The following is a 5841-nucleotide window of genomic DNA, read 5'->3' as shown; positions in this document are numbered from 1 at the left end:
CTCAGCTTTCAGTATTGCAATTGGGAAGTCCTGAGTCATTCTGAATACTGATTCTGTGCATATGACCTACTTTTTCTTCTGTAGAAAGTTCTAGAATCTCCTCTCATCCTTAGTGGACTGGAGTTCCTTGATGGAATGCCTTGAGAAGGGTCCCTTTTTGCCATTTTGCTGGGAGTTCTGGTTGTTGAGTGGGGCATGAAAGCCCAGGGGCAGGTTTCCCTATTAGTACTGTGAGCGCTGTGCCTCTCTGGCAGTGTTCCAGGAGCTGGGTGGAGCAAGAGGGCTGAGGTTCTGGACATCCTCAACAGTTAATATGTGGACTTTTGTATAATCCCTCTGTTGCTGGTACCTTCTCCATCTTCTGTGCCCTCTGTCCACCTGTCCAGGGACCTTCTTTACTCTCTCCTAAAAAAACATTTCTGATCTGCCAGAGTCTGTCCTCCATGAGGGGACAAGGTGGGTAATGTAGGGAGGAGATCTAGGTGTCTACTCTTTGGAGTTTTTGAGCCGTTTCTTAAACCCTCTTCTACCAGTTTTTCCTACCACTAATTTCTGAGCCTTTTGAGGATTCTTCGGTATAAATCAGGCGAAACTGTCAGTTTTTCATATTGCCTGCGTGGTGTTGCCGTCTGATAGTACTTGTCCGTTTCTTTCCAGCCTCAAAAATTTCGCTGTGGGTTCCCTCTTCTCTTCTCCATTTTCTTCTGGGTTTTTGCATTTTGAAAGTAGAGTTTTAAAAGGAGTCATGTTACATACTTGACATAAATCCACCTGCTTCAACCTTATTTTTTTCTCATGTGGCTTCCCAGTGGTGCCATCTCCCTGGGTCAACTAGTCTACCTTTCTCCCTTTGGTTGGAGGTGTTCCCTTTATCCCTGTACCAAATCCCTGATCCATTTATCTGTGTGTCCTATTACTGAACTTTGTCTTCCACTTCAACAGATGTTTCTTGAGCACATTCTGTGTGCCAGGTTCTCATCTAGGCAATGGGAATAAAAAGCAGTATATTAAGCAAAACCCTCACCACAGGGAGATTACATTCAAATGAAGGGAAACAGGCCATAGGCAGATGATGTCAGAAGATAAATGCTTCTGAGATAAATGCTCAGAAGAAAAATAAATCAGAGTACTGGCATAGGGAGTGAGAGGTTGAGCTGCTGTGGATAAGTTGGTTAGAGGAATGCCACCTCAGGAGGTGACATGGACTAGAAATCTTCAGTGAATTAGAGACTCCAGCCATGGGTGGATCTTTAGAGGGCTATTGCGGGCAGGGGACATATCAAGAGCAGAGACCCTGAGACAGAAATGAGCTTTGGGGAACAGCAAGAGCAGTGTGGATTGTTGAATTGTCTACCTTTCCCTTCAAAACCTTTCAGTTTTTACCTCATATATTTTGGTGCTCTTTTGTCAGGTACAGATACATTTAAAATGTTTCTATCTTTCTGATGGATTGACCCTTTTGTCCCTATACAGTGTTTCTCTTTATTTCGAGTATTCTTTTTTTAAGATTTTAAAAATTTATTTATCCATGACAGACACAGAGAGGGAGGCAGAGAGAGAAGCAGGCTCCTCGCAGGGAGCCCGATGCAGGACTCCATCCCGGGTCTCCAGGATCACACCCCAGGCTGGAGGTGGCACTTAAGCCGCTGAGCCACCAGGGCTGCCCCTATTTCAAGTATTTTAAACCCAGACAGACTGACTCCTAAATCCACATACTTACTAATCTCACGCCAGCTGCCCTGCCTCTCCAGGTGTGTCCCCAGATGTTCCTCCAGCGTCTGTTTTCTCAGTCATTTCAGACTCACTCAGGTGTTCTGTGTCAGCTGGATCTTCCTACCCAGGGGGTCTTTCTTTTTTTTTTTAACAGTTTTTTTTTTTTAAGATTTTTTTTTTAAGATTTTATTTATTTATTCATGAGAGAGACAGAGAGAGAGAGAGAGAGAGAGAGACACGCAGAGACACAGACAGGGAGAAGCAGGCTCCATGCAGGGAGCCCGACGTGGGACTCGATCCCAGGTCTCCAGGATCATACCTTGGGCTGCAGGCGGTGCTAAACTGCTGCACCACTGGGGCTGCCTACCCAGGGTCTTGATAAGACCAGCTGGAATTCTGTTCTCTACTCCAGGGAAGTCCCCTCCAGCCCTTCCCAGGATACCTGTAGATTGCTAGACGTGCCTGTTTGGCACTATGTTGGGCTCTGGGGCCTGCTGGCCTACAAGCATGGCCTGGTTCTGTGTGGTCTCCACATTTCAGTCCCTTTCCCCTTGACCTCTCTCAGGGTCTCCCCTCAACCTTCCCACCCCTCAGCAAGCCATGCTAACACATGTGGAGTAAGTCGTTTGCAGTCAGAGGGTAAGAGGGAAGGTGTACTTGACACAACACAGGACTCCGATTTCCACGTTCCCCATCCTTGGACATCTTCCAGTGCCCTGGCTACTGGAAGATTTGTCATGGCCCAGCAGTACCCAACCCTCTACCACCTGCTCCTGGCTCTGGTCTCCTCCTTCCCTCTCTCCTCACCCCTTTCTTCTCTGAGCACGATCAGATTCTCCCTCTGCCTTTTGTAGAGCCATTTAATGGCTGCTTTAGTTGTCTTTGTTTTTTTGACTTCTCAAGGGTCAGGCATGTGGTCTGCTTTGGTCCAACCCATCAAGAGATTTCCCTAAACCCAGACTAACTTCAGAGTTGTGTGGGGCAGCAGTCAGAGAGAGAAGCATGAGAGAACTTCCCACCTGGCTTTGTGTGCTGGGCTTCTTCTTCTGACTTGCTGCTGTGGCTGGGTGAAATGTTGGCATTTCCTGGACATTTTGATTATTTGAGGGAACAGAATATTTGAAACCAAGACTTTCTAGAAGAGTCTCAGAGATCTGTGATGATGAGTGAATCATTGAACTGAGGCCTAAGGAGAGTCTCTACCAAGTGGTAGAGTCAGTTTTCAAGTCCTATCTAGGATGTACCCTGGCCCTGGTGGGCCCTTTCTGGGTGTATTTTGGGTTATTCCCTTCCTCTCCCTGCACCCAGCTTCCTATATGGGAAATGGAAATAACTACCCTATCTCCTTACAAGCCTGCCATGAGAGATAAATGGCAAAAGAGCTTATGCTCTTGCTCTGCCTAATGCTTGGGAAACAGTAAGGGAAAGTTCCATCAAATAAATCTTTACTAGTTACATTTTATGACTTCCTACGGGTTTCTGATCTGTGTTTCACCAATCATGTGTGTGTATGTGTGTGTGTGTTTCATATGGGAAAGACAGGCTTCTGTGCTAAATCAATAGCAAGAGGATACTTAATTTTTGCATGGAATAGCAGGAAGCACCACAGAGAAATCTGTCATTTCTTTGGTAGAGGACAAAGTATATGTCCATACAAAAACTTGTGCCTGAATGTCCATAGCTGCCTTATTCATAATAGATCCCAAACTGTAAGCTGCCTGGATAGGTATCAGCTGGCGAAAGGAAAAGAAATTGTGTTATACTTGTATGATGGACTACTATCACCAATGAAGGAGAACTACAGATAACATGCAATCATACGAATGAATTCCACAAATATGAAAGAAGCCAGACATGGAAGCGTGAATATTGTTATGACCTCTTCCCATAAAACTCTAGAGAAGGAAAAGCAATCTATGAAAAGTAGATCAGGTGGGAAGGTGGGCTGGCCCAGAAACGGGAATGAGCAAAATTTTGCCAACATTGATTGCATTTTTCGTGTAAAGTGGGTAAATTTTATTTAAAAAAAAAAAAAGGGTTGCAAACAAAGCAGCAATAAAGGGAAACGTGCAACAAGTGGTTAAATTTTCTCATACATTTAAGTTGACCAACAGCTCACATAGGCAGTTTAACTATGCTCTTTGTTCATTGGGTTGTAAATTTACTTTCTTGTCATCCCAGATGGAGACATTTTATGGCTCAGCATCTGAATAAACAAAATCCTTTAAGGTCCAAGTACCTTGTGCCCAACAGTTTCCCTTTAGCTGAAGTGAATTCTTAAGGGCAGATTTACATCTGACTTCATATTTTTCTCTCTCAAAGGCAAGGAGTGTTTCTGTTCTATTTCTGTGGATCTCTATCCTTAGATCATGGGGAGCTGCTGGAGGGTTTTGGACAGGCCAGTGACATGGTCAGATACACTTGGAAAGAGCAACCTGAAACCACCCTGTGGAGGATGGATCAGAGGCAGGTCAGGGAGAATCAGGAAGGCTAGTTAAGAGGCTGGAATAGGGCAGTTCATGAACCAGTATGCTTAAAATGTATGCATTTTTCTTTTTTTTAGGATTTTATTTATTTATTCATGAGAGACAGAGGCAGAGACATAGGCAGAGGGAGAGCAGGGAGAGCTCCCTGCAGGGAGCCCCATGTGGGAGCCCCATGTGGGACTTGATCCCAAGACTGCAGGATCATGCCCTGAACCAAAGGTAGACGCTTAACCGCTGAGCCAGCCAGGCGTCCCATACTTTAGTTTTATTTTTATTTTTTATTTTTTATTTATTTATGATAGTCACACAGAGAAAGAGAGAGGCAGAGACATAGGCAGAGGGAGGAGCAGGCTCCATGCACCGGGAGCCCGACTTGGGATTCGATCCCGGGTCTCCAGGATCGCGCCCTGGGCCAAAGGCAGGCACTAAACTGCTGCGCCACCCAGGGATCCCATACTTTAGTTTTAAAATATGAGAACAAAAGACTATCACAGTAGTCCACATGATGTCCAGAGGCCTGAGAAAGGGGTTCCAGGCCAGGCTGGGAACAGTGGACAGTGTAGGGACTTGAGTGGGATTCTGGGTGTAGAACTGACAGGGTTTGAGGAGCGGCTGGGAAATCCAGGAGGCCTTGAGGGGAGGAATGGGGAGCGGGCAGGACAGGAAGGAAATCAGGTCCTTGAGCACTGAAGATGAGCCCTTTGGAGTGGTGGGGGGCAGCCCTGGCTGAGTAAATAAAGTTACCCTGCAGCTCTGGGATTCTGCTAGGATGAGGAGCCAAGAAAAGGCTTTAAAAAAAAATTTTTTTTTTAAATTTATTCATTCATGAGAGACACAGAGAGAGAGGCAGAGACACAGGCAGAAGCAGGCTCCCTGGGGCAGCCCCGGTGGCTCAGCGGTTTAGCGTTTAGCGCGCCTTTGGCCGGGGGTGTGATCCTGGAGACCCAGGATTGAGGCCCACGTCGCGCTCCCTGCGTGGAGCCTGCTTCTCCCTCTGCCTGTGTCTCTGCCTCTCTCTCTCTCTCTCTGTCTCTAATAAATAAAAATCTTAAAAAAAAAAAAGAAAGAAAGAAAAAAGCAGGCTCCCTGTAGGGAGCCCGATGTGGGACTCCATCCTGGGTCTCCAGGATCACGCCCTGGGCTGAAGGCAGGTGCTAATAAACCTCTGTGCCACCCAGGCATCTCCAAGAAAAGGCTTTGACCCCATCCTCAAGTGTTATGGCTCCTAGGGGAAGCAGACAGCCTTCTTGGACCAATTGAGGAAGGCGTGGAGGGGCCTTGGGGGAGGAAGTAGCCATCCCTTCATGATGGCTCCTTCATACAACCTTCTTACCAGTTTTTCTCTTCTCCCAGGCCCATCTGAGGAGGCCATTAGTAACCAAGTGACAAGGGTCTGACCCATCTGGGTGTGAATTGTGGTTCCAAAGTTCCCTAGCAGTGTGACCCTGGGCAGGTTGCTTAATCATTTGAGCCTCAATTTCTTCACTTGTAAAATGAAGATAATGTGCTCTTCGTCCTCTTTCCCCCTCCTAAAAATGTATTTTGTGTTTTCTCCTGCTGCAGTGTAATGTGCCCATGTTGTGCATGGAAGGAGATGTTGCAGAGTATGACTCTTGGGCCCCTCATGCTGAAGAATCCCTTT

The 5841-nt window shown here is 46.4% G+C and overlaps 1 protein-coding gene across 1 annotated transcript in view; it reads left to right on the top strand.

The window, feature by feature from the left end:
• LOC144298922 (uncharacterized) overlaps positions 1 to 5841 on the top strand; it is an 87760-nt gene that overhangs the window by 10909 nt on the left and 71010 nt on the right. The window lies entirely within an intron of this gene.

Source organism: Canis aureus, chromosome 26 (genome assembly GCF_053574225.1).
Source record: "Canis aureus isolate CA01 chromosome 26, VMU_Caureus_v.1.0, whole genome shotgun sequence".
NCBI classification, from domain to species: domain Eukaryota; kingdom Metazoa; phylum Chordata; class Mammalia; order Carnivora; family Canidae; genus Canis; species Canis aureus.
Note: the sequence above shows the minus strand (reverse complement) of the source record. Positions and strands in the feature narration are given on the sequence as shown.